Genomic DNA, 17,149 nt, shown 5'->3' on the forward strand with positions numbered 1-17,149 from the left:
TTTAAAAGTAGCTATGGTTTTTTAAATGTAACCTTTAAACATTTTCATCTGTATTGATTTCTAGATTATCACTGAAAATATACCAATAGTAAGTTTGAGAAATCTAAATTATTATTTGGTGTTATAGTCAGTCTCCATGTAGTTTTGTGGTTAAACTATTTGACTGAACCAGAAATGGAAAATTTTATAATCACAAACAATGCCTTGCTTGTGATACAATTATGATTTTTTTTTGGTTTGATTTGTTATCACTTACCAAAAAAGAAAAAGTAAAGAAACAACAGAGAAAGAAGAATGGGAAAAAAGCAGACAGTGAAAGGTCATTAAAATAATGTCATGTGACCAAGAACTTTATCTTTCAATCATTATTGTGAAGCTAGTTCAGCACATTCTACACATGAAGTGTCAGAAGATTGTTTTAGATTTTCATGAATTTGGTCTTCAAATTATCAGTGAAGCTGAAATAAGTTTTTTTTTTTAAATAAAACAATCGTTAAATCAGTACATTAGAAAAGTGGCTAATTCTTTATCACCTTTAATGTACGTCATTAATGTCAGGTACATTTTTAAATTTTAAATTTAAATTTAAAATTTAATATCAGGTACATTTTTAAAATTTAAATTTGTGAAGTAGTTATAACTATATTTATATTTAGCAAATATATTGCCATTCACTCAAAATGTCAAAGAGCTGCAGATTTAATTTTATAAAAGATACCTGATAAATTCACAAAGTAAATTAACATAAAACATGAGTCTTTTAGAAATGGTACCAGAATTTTAACAGTAATACGTTACTCATACAAAACTATTTAAAAGAATAATGCACCTTCTGAATCTGCCCAAGGGGCTTCATGGTAAGACATAGGTAAGTATCTGAGATGAAGAAATTTAAGAAAGTCAGTGAGAAGGTAGTATTGCATGATTAAAAATGCATCGAGTACATAAGAAGTCTAAAGTCTAACAGGGTTTTTTCAACAGATTATGTGACCTTGGGTAAGTCACTTTACCTTAATAGCGCATCTCTTTTCTTGATTCTTTTGGGAAATCATTATCACGTCCATTAGAAAACAAACAAAAACCTACAGATTTAGTTGAGCTCAGAAATTTTCCTTCTGCTTCCTGCAGACTGTTTCTCTTGACTAGGACCCTATACTCTTACGGTGAAAAGTACATGCGACTGATGATCAGATAGATATGAATTTGAATCCTGGTATAGAGACTCAGTAACTATACAAAGTTGGGCAAAGCATGTAAACTCTGAGTCTCTTTATTTCCATATGTGAAACAAAAGACAGTTTCACCTCAATATGCCGTTGGGAACAGTTAGGGTAACAAGGCATAGGGCGCGTCTGGGCCGCTGTCCGTACACAGCAGGAGCTCACTCAAGGTGGTGTTCATTAGTATAGCCCACCCGCATATCTGCAGGTTCTGCATCCTTGGATTCAACCAACCACAGATCAGAAATATTCGGGGAAAAAAAAATTCTGGAAAGTTCCCCAAAAGAAAACTTGAATTTCCTGCACACTAGCAACTATTTACCTAACATTTACAATGTATGAGGTATTGTGAGTAATCTAGAGATGATTTAAAGTATACAGCAGGGTGTGTGTAGGTTATATGCAGACACTACGCCATTTCACACAAGGGACCTGAGCAGCTGTGGATTTCAGTGTCCGTGGCGTGTCCTGGAACCAATCCCCCTCTGATACCCAGGGGCCTGGTTAGGCCAGTCTGCATATTGATCAGCTAACCCACAATTGTTCTATTATTTCTTCAGATGAATCCCTTGTGTTGTATGTTGTCCAAAACACACTATGCTCACCGCTACCCAGCTCTTCATGCTTTGCCCTAGAGTGTTTCCTTTTCTGTTTGTGTGTCCATTCCTGCATCTCTTCGCATGGGTTGTAAGTTCAGTGTCTGCCGGGTTCTGGCAGGTTGGCCGTTCAGTGGGACCTCGGAGGGCAAGCCCTGCAGAAAGCTCCTGACTCTGGCTCTCCTCAGTTAGAGCGAAACCTGGGAGATATAGCCCAGATTTTATGTGAAATCTCCTCGTTTTCACCTAATTTAATTGGAACAAAACGGACTACAAGCTGGACTCGGCACAGAATGCTTTCCGGGTCCTGGAGCCTGTAGACCCATGACTTCTCTAATTTCAGTGGCATTTGTTAAAAACCAAAACTGACATATTTCATCAGCTTTTCTCCAGGCCTCTCTGTTTCTTTCTAAAAATGGGAGAATGAGGGCTTCCCTGGTGGCGCAGTGGTTAGGAGTCCGCCTGCCGATGCAGGGGACCCGGGTTCGTGACCCGGTCCAGGAAGATCCCACATGCCGCGGAGCGGCTGGGCCCGTGAGCCACAACTACTGAGCCTGCGCGTCCGGAGCCTGTGCTCCTGCAACGGGAGAGGCCACAACAGAGAGAGGCCCGCGTACTGCAAAAAAAAAAAAAAAAAAAAAAAAAAAAAAGAGAGAATGAATAATGACTTAGAAAAAAACTTCATCTTAGTATCTTTTCGAAGTTTACAAGAAAATAAATCTCAAAAAATGAGGAGTGGCTGAGAAGAAATAACTACTCTGTTTCTTTGACTGGTCAAAAATATTGTGGGAGAAAAGAGTCCATAGAACAAGTAGGAATGAAGCCATATCAGCAATATTCCATGATGTGTTTATTCCACCACCTCTTCCCCAACTCTCTGTCGTCTGATACCTTCAACAGCGACTGTAACTCAGACGGAAACCTTGACAAACTGTAAGACCAAGAGAGAAACAGATAATCAGCTGTTGACTATGGTCGGTTAAATGCAAAGCCCCCTCCCTCCAATACAAATTTTGGTGCAGTTTTCAGACAAAGGGGGGTTATATTATACGGTAGAAAGAAGAGCAACTGTCTGCTACAATGGCGCTGAAGAAGCTACCAGCTATTTCTAGGTCATTTCCTGTACCTGCTGTGGATGGAATACTCAGCAAAGGTGGGCTTATGGGCTATTGTCTCTCTAAAAGTTTGTTTTTATTTTTTTATTTTTTGCGGTACGCGGGCCTCTCACTGTTGTGGCCTCTCCCGTTGCGGAGCACAGGCTCCGGACGCGCAGGCTCAGCGGCCATGGCTCACGGGACCAGCCGCTCCGCGGCATGTGGGATCTTCCCGGACCGGGGCACGAACCCGCGTCCCCTGCATCGGCAGGCGGACCCTCAACCACTGCGCCACCAGGGAAGCCCTAAAAGCTTGTTTTTAAAGAACGTTTTAAGATGAAATGTTCATAATGTGACCTTCAATGTAATGAATGCACCCCAGCTTTGTGGGTGTCCTTTCACTTTATTACTCAGAAATGAGTAGTATCCAAAGGGCACAAAGAGTCGTAGACCAACGTGGATACTAGTACTTCTGATTGGATAGCGTTATTTCTGTGTTTGTTTGTATTTTCCGCAGTTTTCTATGGTGTTTCCTCACTTATCGCGTGGTAAGCCTGCACCAGTCTAGCTGGACTATTTATCTTTTGTTTCTCTGGTCTGGTTTTAACCTTGAAGAAGTAAAACTCCTAAGAGCAGATTAATCCAATTGTCTGGATACTTCACCACTGATTGCAGGTCATATGACCAAGCAGTGATATGGTAGCGTACATTTAGAGCTAAGGGAAGTAAGATTAGGGTGTTCATCTAATTCATTACATTCATAAAGAAATAGGCTGTTCATTTCTCTCTCCAAGCCCATTGTTTTTCTCTACTTATAAAACCTTTTAAGTGATCAACGAAAAATAAAATTTGCCAGTTATCCATCATCAGTGCATTTTTATTTTTCATTTTGTGTTTTCTTTCCATGGCAGTAAATTTCTGGAAACTCCTGAAGTTAGAGTATTTCATTGTTGCATGAAGTCTTCCTGGGCCATATAAGTATGTCCCAGGGGACCCAGCCTTCTCTAGTTCCCCTTCTCAGTAAGATCCCCCCACTTTGTGTGGCATTAGCAGTTTTGTGAAAGTTCCTCTCTCTCTCTCTCTCTCTCTCTCTCTCTCTCTCTCGGGCATCTCACATGTGATTCTCACAGCAGGACTGAGAGGAGAGGCAAACATTATCATTCCTGTGTTGCAAATGAGACAGTTGAAGTCCGGGAAAGTTAAATGATTCTCCATACATTGAGTCAAAATTAAGATTTGTGTCAATATTTCATATTTTCCATACTTTATAGGTGGTTTGGGAAGAAGAAATACCTTTTGTCCCACTAATTACATGCTTCACTTGCTTCAAATTATGATAAAAACAAAGTAAGCAATTATATTTTACTAACTTTTACTTTTACTGGCTAAGGAACTGGAGAGGTTTAGATTCTCACGGATTGGGAAGGGCTCGCATATTATCTTAACCATAATCTTATACAAATAGGGAGGTTTTTGGACAATCACGTGTTGAATGTCATCTTTTAGAGGAATTGTCCTTCAGGAAGGACCAGGGTTGATTCTACTGTAGTGATTCAGGTTTCAGGTGATGAGAACATGACCTGATGGGGCAAAGGTTAGCAATGAGTCAGTTGAGACTGGATGGTAAGGTGATGGGTGATGGACTAAAAGACAAGGGAAGAATCAAGATGAGATCATGTGCTTGATACCTGCCAGGTGCTTGGTAAACACAAATGCATGTAGACGTAAAATGAGCTTCTTTGGAAGGAAAGGTGTCACACCTGACTTGGGACATGTCCAGTGGTGGAAGGGTGTAAGGACCAAATAGCAGGGGAAGGAACCATTGGTTTCAGAAAGAGGTACACCCTGACATATGCAGCTCAGAGCTGTCAAAATGGAGATCGTTGCTGAAGCTGTGAAAATACATTAAGTGTTTGAGAGAATGAAGGGAAAAATCAATAGTTTATGAACATTTGGGGAAGGAGAAATAATGAGAGAGAAGGTTATGTAAGTGCACTTAGAAAAGTGTAAGGGAAAACAGAGTTTCAAGAAAAAAAGTAGATTGTTAATAGTGTTGACACTGCAGGGAGCGAAAAGGAATAAAGATTCAAGTGCGTTTGGGTTTGTCCAAATGTAGATCATTGGCTATCTTGGAGAGAACAGTTTCTGAAAAATGGTCATATTCCAGGCAGTATATGCATACAAATTGCATACTCTCCTACCCACTAACTCGCAGGTATCCTGCATTGTTTAGGGATACTGTCACCAATATTGATTTATCAGTCATGCTTATGAATAAATGAAATTGTTTTGAGAAATAAGCAACTCTATTACACAGAATTCAATGGGCTTTTTCCAACGAAAACGAAATTTCTTTAAATCGTATTGGAACTTTATTTCTCTGAAGTTTTCTCTTTTTCGGGGGGGGGAGGGTTTGTGTAGAAGCAGTATAATCATAGAATAATCAGTTAAATGGAGGCTGAAATCATTGACATCATTTTTGCAAGCATACAGATCCCCCGGCAGGTTCTTTTCTCCTGAGCAGAATGAACAGGACTCCAGATGAGATGCCGTCTCTTCCTTCCACGTGCGTCCCCAGAATATTTGCATGCGAGCTGCTCGCCAGCGCGCTTGGCTTGGCCAAGCCACTGAGCGTTTCCAGGTTTGCCGAGGATGCACATTAAGAGATTGAATCCTAGGAGCAGGACGGTACTCCAATGGATGAAAGCCCTGGCATCCACCTGAGACTATGTCATAACTATTATTAATGAACGAAGAAGTTGACCGCTTGGATTACAGCCGAAATGTGGCCCAAAACGGGTTTGGCATCTGGTGAATTACTTAGCATCTCTCTTCCTAAAGGATGAAAGCTCTCTGGCTTCTAACAAAGAGTTTGTGAGCTGTATGGCAGTATCTCGAACAAGGAGATCATTTATAAAAGTAGGCTTTATATTGAGGAAATAATGACGGATGCAGCTGCAGGTTTTAAAGACTTTTAATAAAGAATGTTATAAAGCGAATTAGCAATAAATGTTTAGCAGATGATACTGAATCAGGACATTATAGAACATCATTAGGTCTGTATATTGGATTGTTAAAGCAATATATGTGTTTATGTAATACCAGTGGTTTTGTCATGTTCTAGGATATTTTGAAGGAAAGTTCAAGGTGGGTTGAATTTTAATGAATGGGATGAGTGTATATCAACTAGCTCTGCTAAACTAGTGAACATTTTAGTTATATAACTGATAAAGTGAAGAATCTGAAAGCTTCTTAAGGTTCTACAATATGTGGAATTACAGAACACTATTCATGTTAAAGATACAGTATTTCAATCATTTAAAACTTTTGAGTCTTTCATAAAGAAAGTTGAATGGACTTTGTAGAAAAAAAATACTTTGTTAGAAATAATCGGTGCTCAATTCTTGCTTCGCTGGCGTTGCCAAAATCTAAATTTCAGTGTCAAGTGGTCAGAATGTGGATGAGTAGATGCACATACAGCTTCTGTTTGTCCAAGTGTTTTCGGGCCACCTCAGCATGCAGGATGATACAGTATAGATTCCTTTTAAGGACGAGGCTTGGTCTCTCACCTTAAGAAGGCCAGAGTCTAATGAGGCAAAGCAAGGATACCTAGAGTCGTGAAGTCATTGCAAGGTAGAGCCGGAAATGTGCTCACAGATGACCGGGTTAGGAAGCTGGCCCTTAGAACGTTTCTGAACTTTGGGGAAAGGTTCAAATTTAGTTCGTGGCTTAGTGAAATAGAACCATAAATTATGGTTTAATCAACGATGATGCTTCAAGGATGGTAAAGGAAAATTGAATACTGTTTATGGTTCCTTACGAACTCATAGTTCAGAGTAAACGAGCAACCTGGGACGCGAGAAGCTAGAAAAGATACAAGTTGTTAAGTCTTCCAAAGTCTCAGGCAAGTGAGATTGAATGTCCATCAGAGATGCTGCTAGGGATAGCAATGCTATATTTGGATACTCACCTTTTTAACTTTTAATTTATTTTTAAATAATTATAGACTCGCAGGAAGTGGCGGAGATGGTTTGTGGTGGAGCCTTCCCCAGCTTCCCCCGGTGGTAGCATCTCAGGTAATTGAAGTGCAGTGCCAAAACCAGAAATTGCCACTGGTACAATACCATCAAATAGGCTATGAATCTTACTTACAGTTCATCAGTTTTTATCTGAACTCATTTGCGTCTGTGTGTCTGTGTGGTTCTATGTCCTATACCTCATGTACCCCATGTGCTGATTTGCATAACCATTGTCACATAGAATGTGACTGAAATAGAAGTTCCTCATTCTAACCCTTAATAATGGGACCCACTCCCCATCCCCCTGGAGACCCCTCTCCATGCTCCAGCTCTAGAATTCTGTCCTTTTGAGAATGTTATATAAATGGGGTCGTATATAGTATGTGATCATTTGAGACTGACTTTTGTTTTTCCACTCAGCATAATGCCTTTGAGATCCACCCCAGTAGCTGCATGTGTCGGAAGTTTATCCCTTTTATTGCTGAGTAGTAGTTCATGGTACGGATGCACCAGCTTTCCGGCCCATGTGCTATGTGAAGGATATTTGGGTTGTTTCCAAGTTGGGGCTACTATGAATAACGGTGTTATGAACGAACATTCGCATGGGAGTAGTTTATTATGCAGGACTATATAACTGGAATATCTCTGTGTAAGTTCACTGGAATGCTTAACAGGATACATTAATGATATTGAGAAGGCAGGCAGTAGACTGGAGAAAGTAAAGGATTTTGAACAAGTAATACTGTTTAAACTCTGGCTTTCCACTGATGAATGATGATGGTTTTATACCAGTTAGTTTTGCTTTGTGAGCGCTGGTTTCTGATATGTAATAGGTGTAAAACAATAAGTTTTCTAAGACTTAATGAAAGTTTAAGCCATTCATTAATGGTCCCACCTAATTATTGATTTTCTAAGAAGAGATTCTCCTTAATGTCATATTTACTTGGTTTTATAAGCACCCCACACACTCCATAACAAAAAATAAGGATACAGGTATGCAAACTTTAAAAAGTCTGTACAGAATATGTACAGATATAGAATACAGTTGACCCTTGAACAACACTGGTTTGAACGCCGTGGGTCCAGTTATACCCAGATCTTTTTCAATAAATATAGTACTGTATTTTCCTTTTCTACAGATCTTTAAATTAGCTAAGCGTGGGGAAAAGTTTGTGTTCGATTAGAAATCACAGTGCATGGAATCAAAAGAACTAGGGTTTGATTCCTGATTCTGTCCAAACTGTTTTGGCCTCCTGCCCTTGGGTGAGTTGTTTATTAATTCCTTCGTTTTTGAGGCAGGGATAGCAGTAGGTGGATTTTCAGCAGTGGGAGGTGGGGGACAGTGCTTCTAACCCCCGTGCTACTGAAAGGTTAACTGTACTGACAAGTTATATTGTTTAGAATTTCACAAACACGTTTACAAAAACTTGACCGTATATTGTGCCACAAAGGAAACCTTGCCAAATTTCAAACGTTTCAAATTCTAAGAGCATGGTCTTCGGCCAATACCTTTAATTAAAAAAGAAATTAATAAAAAATAACTAGAGTCTTTTCACCAAATGGTGCTGGAACAACTGGACATCCACATGCAAAAAAAAAAAAATGAATCTAGACATATATCTTACTCCCTTTTTAAGAATTAATGCAAAGTGGATTGTAGACCTAACTGTAAAACACAAAGCTATAAAACTCCTACAAGACAACATAGGAGAAAATCTAGATGATCTTAGGTATGGTGATGACTTTCTAGATACAACACCAAAGGCACGATCCAATAGAGAAATAATTGATACGTTGGACTTCACTGAAACTAAAGACCTCTCCTCTGTGAAAGACAATGTCAGGAGAATGTGAAGACAAGACACAGATTGGGAGAAAATATTTGCAAAATACATATTTGTTAGAGGACTGTTATCCAAAATACGTGAGGAACTCTTAAAACTCAACAATTAACAAAATGAACAACCCAATTGAAAAATGGGCCAAAGGTCTAAACAGACACCTCACCAGAGAAGATATACAGATGGCAAATAGGCATATGAACAGATGTTCAACGTCACATGTAATTAGGGAACTGCAAATCAAAACAGCAGTGAGATACCACTGCACACCCACAGCCACAGTGGCTGGTGGGGATGCACAATGGTGCAGCCGCTTTGGGATACAGCTCCGTAGTTTTTTTCAAATCTAGATATACTCTTATCACAAGATCCAACAACTGTTCTCCTTAGTATTATCCAAAGGAATTGAAATTGCATGTCTACAAAAAACACTTACACAGATGTTTGCAGTAGCCTTATTCATAATTGCCAAAACATGAAAGCTACCATGCTGTCTTTCAGCAGGTGAATGGATGAATAAGCCTTGGTACGTACAGACAATGGAATATTATTCAGCACTAAAAAGAAATGAGCTGTCAACTTATGAAAACACGTGGTTTCTCTGAGTTTCTAGTACTTTGTCTACAACATAGTAAGTGCTCAAAAATATGTGTTGAGCGAGTAGAATATCTACCTTTTTAAGGAAGATTATTATTACATATAATTTTTGCTCTGCTGTTTAATTTCAATACAATTCCATTCACTTTTTTTCTAAACTTTTATTTTGAAAAGTTTAATCTTACAAAAAGGTTGAAAGACTAATATTTATTGAATAATACAATAAAACCTATAGACGCTTCACCTACTTACTGTTTAAAGACTAATATTTATTGAATAATACAATAAAACCTATAGACCCTTCACCTACTTACTGTTTATTAATATCACTTTCATTGTTTATGTTCAGTGTTGTATTAAGTTACATATTATTTTTAATCAATCTCAGACTAGTCATTATTGCTGTTTTTTTAAGTGGTCAGCACTCCTTTAGATTTACTGACAATTTCTTTGCTCACTATTGCTTTTTAAAAAATAACTTGAAAAATAATTCCCATAATGTAAGATTTACCTTTATAAAGTATATACTTTAGTTGTTTTCAGCATATTTACAAGGTCCTGCAACCATCACCACTATCTGATATCAGAATATTTTCATCACCAAAAAGAAACTCTTTATCCATTAGCAGTTATTATCTATTCTTCTTGCCTCTGGGCCCTGGGCAAACTCTACTCTACTTTCTGTCTCTATAGGTTTCCCTATTCTGGACATTTCATATAAATGGAACCATAAAATATGTGGTGTTTTGTGACTGGCCTCTTTTATTTAGCATAATGTTGTCAGAGTTTAGGCATTATTGTAGCATGATGGACGTTTTGGTGTTTCTGTTTTTCTGACTATTATGAATAGCCATTCATATTAACAGTCAGGTACAAGTTTTTATGTGAACACATATTTTCCGTTTTCTTGGGAATATGCCAGGAGTAGAATGCCTGGGTCATATGGGTTAACATTATGATTAACACTTTGAGAAATTGAAAAACTGTTTTCCAAAGCAGCTGCAGCGTTTTATGTTCCCACCAGCAATGCAGGTTTCAATTTTTTCACATCCTCACCAACATTTGTTACTGCCTGTCGTTTTGATTATAGCCACCCTGGTGGGTGTGAAGTGTCTTCTCCTGACTTTGATTTTCATTTAGTGATGTTGAGCATCTCTTCATGTGATTTTTTTCTATCTCTGTGTCTTCTTTGGAGAAATGTCTATGCAAATCTTTTGCCTGTTTTTCACTGGGATGCTTTACTTTTTGTTAATGATGTATAAAACTTCTTTATATATTCTGGGTACTGGAACCTTATCAGATAGTATATGATTTGAAAATGTCTTCTCCCATTATATAGGTTTTTTTTTTTCACTTTGTTGATAATACCCTTTAAAGCACAAAAGATTTTAAGGAAGTTCAGTTTATCTATTTTATGTTTTGTTTTCTTGCCTGTGATTTTGGTGCCGGAAATAACCCTCTGCCTAATTCAAGATAACAAAATTTCCATCTTTGTTTACTTCCAGGGGTTTTAAAGTTTCAGTTCTTCCATTTGGGCATTTGATCCATTCCGAGTAACCTTTGTGTGTGCTGTGTTGTGGGCCAGCTTCGGCTCCTTCTCACGTGGCTTTCTAGTTCTCTGGGACCGTCTATTGAAGAGACTGTTACTTTTTTCATTGAATCTTGATTTCAAGATTCAACTGGCCACAGATGTAAGGGTTTTGTTGGTTTTTTTTAACTCTCAGTTTTATCCATTGGTTTAGATGTTTGCTGTCACCCCGGGACCACGCAGGCTTATCACTGTGCTCTTGTACTGTTTGAAACAGGCAAGGGGACCCCATCCACCTTTATTACATCTTGCGTGATGCCGTTCATTTATGTGATGCGTATTTATTTGTAACTTCCTAAACTCAGTTTTAAAGGGATACGAGTACATATTGTATGGGTCTGCTTAGCTAAGAATTTACTTGGGAAAGGGAAACGGCATAAAAATGAAAGAATAAATATATAATATATATAATAATTTATATATTATATTTATATAATTTATACAATATTTATATTATATTTATTATATTTATATTATATATATATTATTTATATATATATTTATATATATAAATATATGTATTTATATATATTAATAATATATATATTATTTATATTATATAAATTATAATTTATATAAAATTTATATAAAATAAAATTTATATATATATAAATATATATCTATATATATATTAATAATATATATTATATATATTATTTATATTATATAAATTATATTTATATAATTTATATATTATATATATATTATATATATAATTATATTTATATAATAAATATATAATTTATATTATTTTAATAACATATTTTTCTGTGATTCAGTAAGTTCATAACAGAAATCAAATATGTTTAGGCAGAGAAGTGAGAGGTTCACTTCAAGGGACCAGTGTGTGCTGGTAGCTCTCTTATCTGGTTAGTGGTCCCAGGCTTCTACCCATAACCTTGACCTACATCTGACCTAGTTATCCTCCATTTCTTGTCATGGATGCCTTACTTCAACTTGGATAACTTCCCTGGTTATGTACACCTTTGCTTGCAACAAATACCTTTCCTGGTCATATATACCCTTCCTCTCTCTTTCTCTAGGTGTCATAAAGTATATAATGTACATGTATATATAAAATACACAATATATTCTTCATCATATTGCCAGGTACACCTTCTTTGAGGGAAAACGTGTTAGAATGGTATTTGCAAATAAGGCAATTCATGAAGGTTTGAGTCACATTCCAGTTGAATATTAAATGATGAATTCAAGGAGGAAATACTGTGACTGAGAAAAGAAAATAAATATTGATGTGAGGGTGGGAGAGATGTCAGGGGAAGGGGTGACTGGACCCCTCACTGGAAGGCGCACCCATGAAGGGGATGTGTCTAACGATAGTGTTTGTTCTGGTGACATGAGTGCAAACACAAAAATACTCACCGTTGCCATGATTATGTCTGTAGTTCACAGGCATTTCACCCAAAGATGGTACAAAGATAGGAGCGATACGTTTACGTATGCATGGGAAATATCTTATTTGAACAGGTAAATAATTTGATTTAAAGCCTGATTTTGTAGGGAAATACGGGTTTCAGCGTGATGCCCGAATCAGCCACATAATTCAGACAGGCTTGTGCAGGTGGGCTCCGAGGGGACCTCTGATAGGTTAGAAGGGAGCCTCCAGGCAGTGCAGGAACGAGGGAACTGCTTCTCCTTGAACTTTTTGGAGAAAGTCTTAAATGTGTTTGTAAAAGTTACTGTTATTTACCTCTGTAAGAAAACAGGAGAAATCAGTGCCAACCCACATGTAGCCCCAGTCCATCCAATGCTGTGAAGGTTGAGGGAAGTAAAAATTAGTCTAGATTTGTGGTTAATAAAACCGCCCAAGCAGTTCTCAGGCTTTTGAAAGTACAGTAGACCCTATTCCAGACTTGCTAAGTCCTAATCCCATCTCTGAAATGAAAGAGTGTGTGTGTGTGTGTGTGTGTGCGTGCCTGTGTGCGTGCACATACATGTATGTGTATGCGTGTATGTGTGTGTGTGTGTGTGTGTGTGTATGTGTGTGACAGAGCTCCCGGGTGTTCGAATGTCATCTTCTGAGATGAAATGTCTGCAGAGCATCCTAATGAAATGAGGAACTAGAAGCATTTCCTCAGGGACCCCCATATCATTTCCCTTATTAAGGGCCCTCAAACCCATAATTCATTTTCTGGTGTAAAGCACAGGCAGGGGCTTAGGAAGATTTTCCAGGTGGGCATGCTGGGTCACAGGTGAAGCAGGTCCCTGTGAGAAGGGAGAGCTCAGACAAGAAAGGATGGTGACAGCAGAGAGGCGGCTCTGTCCAAAGACGTGCTGGTCCCGCCTTCCCTGTCCAGTGGGGAAAGATGCCAGGGCATTGAACCAAGGGCTGCAGCACCTGGGCTTGAATGCCCATCAGCTGTGGCCTTTCTGAGACGCACCTGTCACAGTTCCTTGTTGCCCACCTGCAGCTCTGGCCCAGTGGATGCGAGCTAGCGTTCCCACACCTTTGCCGATGCAAAACCCAATGCTGCAATGTACCAGGGAGCCTGGCAGATCCCTCATTTGTGGTCTTTAAAGTTTTTGTTCTCAGGGCTTCCCTGGTGGCGCAGTGGTTGAGAGTCCGCCTGCCGATGCAGGGGACACGGGTTCGTGCCCCGGTCCGGGAAGATCCCACATGCTGCGGAGCGGCTGGGTCCGTGAGCCATGGACGCTGAGCCTGCGCGTCCGGAGCCACAACAGTGAGAGGCCCGCGTACCGCAAAAAAAAAAAAAAATTTTTGTTCTCGTCTCAATCCTCCATTCATTTTTCTTACCGGACCATGAGATATGGTTGCACCTTTTCCATTTTTTAAATGCCCCGCTACAGTTTCTCTGATTTTTCAGTGGATATGGATGGCAATGAACTTTGGCATTCCCAGTTTAAAGGAACTAACTGATAACATGAAAAGGAACACAATGAAAACCAATTAAAGTCAAAATTTAAAAAGTCTCTGAACACTGAATAGAATCCTGATTGGAATGGATCATATGAACTCAGTTGGCAATGACCGAGTTTTTGAAATGCAAGGATCTTGAGCTCATAGCAAACTAATGGATATACTTTAAAGGCTTCGTGAATGGGTAAGGGCCATTAGCAGGGTTGGCCAAAATTAGGTCAACCAAATAAATTTAAAAATTGATTTAGATAAAAGGAAGATTTTCTTTAATTTTTATATGTGGCTTTTCCAATTATTTGCCTTGAAAAATTCAGGTTGCTGGAAGTATCAGATCTACTTTGGCCGTTTATTAGTATGGAATTGATTTTATCGTGAACTTAACATTCTTCTAAGAATTATTATGCAACTTGCAGGTATAGAGAATTGTAGAAGTATCATTCATTTAGTAATTTAAATATAAATTGCCAATTGGTTTAAGTAAAATTTTCAGTATGTTGATGGTGGTGATAGTTTTAAACTGTGTGCATTAAACATCTGCAGCTTGTTTTATGTCGGTCATCCTCACGAAGGCTGTTAAAACGTCATTTTATCTGTTTCTTTGTACTTTTGAAAGGTGGCTCTTAAAAAGTTTAAGATGATCTACGTGGCTCGCGTCACATGCCTGTGGGCGAGTGGTCGAGGGCTTCTGTTTTGCAGGAAACGTGGGAATGGGAGATGTGTTACACGTCACCCCTGGGGTTCAGGGAGCAACGTCCACAAGGTGGGAAGGGTAGGACAAAGGGCCACCCTTTTTCAACAAATAGAAGAAAAAGTATAGGTAAAAGCGTTTATGAAAGATAGCTGCCAGATGCAAGGTTGACTTTGTTGAGTTCCCGTTTCTCTTTAGAGTTGTTCAGCCCTTGACCGCACTGTGTTCTCTCTACCCCCTTCTTGTACGACCTTCCCCTCAACTTCTGGGATCCTTGGTTTGTGAGACGTTTTTGACTCCTTCTGGATCCACACACTGGGAATTCTGGGACAGTCTGACTGTCGCTCTACCTCCTTTTCATATCCTGTCAGTAATCAGTCTTAGACTCTGCATGTATTTATCTTTGAATCTGCTTCTCCCCTCCGAGGGTGTACGAGCAGTCTCCTAATTGGTCCCGTGACTCCTTCCAAGTCCACACCACTCTCAGGTTCATTTTCTAAACCAGAAATCCCAGTCTTGCCACACCCTTGCCTACTAACTTCACTGGCCGCACACAACTGCCAGGGTGACTCCTCGGCCTAGTTTGCAAACCTGTTCACAAGCTGTGCCCACCTGTCTCTGTGATCTCATGTGTGCTCATTCCCCAGGATGTGATCCAGAGCAGCAGGACCAACACAGCGTGTGCTCCCCACTTTGCAGGCCACTGCTGATTACTCTGTGTAGGAATCCTGGAAGGTAGACGACAATTGTCACCTCCATTTTATAGATGAAGACACAGGATGCGTGTTTATTAGACTGGATACGCAGGATGGAAACAGTGGCTCCATTGTCACGGTTCAAATGAAAGGCTGCACTGCCCTGCCAGGGCCTGACATCTAGGGTGCTTCGTCCCTCTCTCCTCCAGCCCACCCTCACCTTTCTCCCTTTCTTCCATTATTTTCTTGGACTTCCGGATAGGAGTCTAATTAATTATACTACTAACGATCAGTCAGTGGCTCAGCAGGAAACTTCGATCACTGACCGTACGTAATTAGAAGGGAGTTTATTAAATGGGTTATTTACAAAGTGTGGGCAGGATATGGGGAAACGGGATGTGGGAGCACAGACCATCCTACTGGAGGAGCCTCAAGGGGCAAAGGACGTCGGCTGGCAGCCCTCGCCTGATCCCAGAGAGCGGCGTGCCAGGACCTTAAATGGCGCTTTGCCACCCCGAGGACTTGACAGTCGGGGCTTGAGAACACCGCCGCCCTCTCCCCCAGCCTTCCTGTTCCCTGCTGGCGCCTCTCACCCAAGGCTTGATCCAAGCAGAAGCCAGCGGAAGAAAGATGTAGTCTGCCAGGTCAGTCTCCTGTGTCCAGAGGTGAGTGAAGCATGCAGATGAAAGAGGCTGTACTCATGGAAATATCCTTATAAAATAGGTGACATTTTGTGTGTGTCTTACATTTATACAGATTATATTGTGCTATAACCTTGTTCTGTGTATCACTGTTTTCCTCCGGTGTTTTTGAAGATATCGCTCTTTTGCTTATGTTCCTAGAGCTCGATACTCCTAAGTAAGGGCTGCGTAGTATTCCTACTAGTGAACTACCACATTATACCCACCTGTCTCCTCGAGATGGCCCCCAGATTGCTTCCAATGACCAGATACCGTGGGTAGTAGTGGAACAAAGCCCTTGCATATGTCTCCTGTTGACTCATGGGCTTGCTGGGTCAGAAGGTTTTCACATTTTTAATTTCGTTAAGTACCGTCAGACTATTTTTGTTTGAATATTTACTCTCCATTAGTAAATATTCTAATGGAGTATTATTAGAATACTAATACTACTACTAATAAAATGCTTTTTATTTTTTACTAAAAATAGTTTTGCTATTATGTTGGGTGAAAATTAATAAGTTGGTGTTTGAATTTGTATTTCTATTATTACTAGTAAGTTCTAGAATCTCTTCAATCTTTTTCGACCGTTAGGATCCCATCTGTAAACTGTCTGTTTATAGTCAGATGCCAATAAATGGTTTATCTGAATGAAAATTACCATAGCGTGGTCTTTTCACAGCGTTTTAAAAACCCCTTGCCATTGACCACTTAGTAGAAACACAATAAATTCTCATTTAATAAAAAGCAATGGACCACACTTTAGTTTTTGTACATGTAATTTCTGCCATGTGTCTTTTGAGAAGGCTCAGTAACTATAGGTAACCAGTCACGAAATGACTCTTTTAAGCTGTCAATAGACTTTTAAAATAACCAGACTGACAGTTTGTTCTCTAGCTGTTTCCTATGTCCCATCCACCCCCAGTTCTCCTACTCTCCGAAAGAGCAGTGGGTTTCAGAAGAAATTCTAAACACAGGGCTTGTTTGAGAAGACAGCAGCTGCTGTACTGAGAAGGTCTGGCATCCGGAAGGCTGAGAGCATCTCCTCTCTGCCTCTTATAAGAAAAAGAGCAACAACTATACATATACATATATTGAGGCTCTTTAAATGCCCAGTGTAATTGTGCTGGTGACAGAGGACACAGAATAGTTGGGGTCCTGCCCTCAGGGAACTTATGATCTGGGGGGGGAGAGAAATATTGGACATAAGATCATGCAAATGAAGTTACCATGTA

Source organism: Lagenorhynchus albirostris, chromosome 17 (assembly GCF_949774975.1).
Source record: "Lagenorhynchus albirostris chromosome 17, mLagAlb1.1, whole genome shotgun sequence".
NCBI lineage: Eukaryota > Metazoa > Chordata > Mammalia > Artiodactyla > Delphinidae > Lagenorhynchus > Lagenorhynchus albirostris.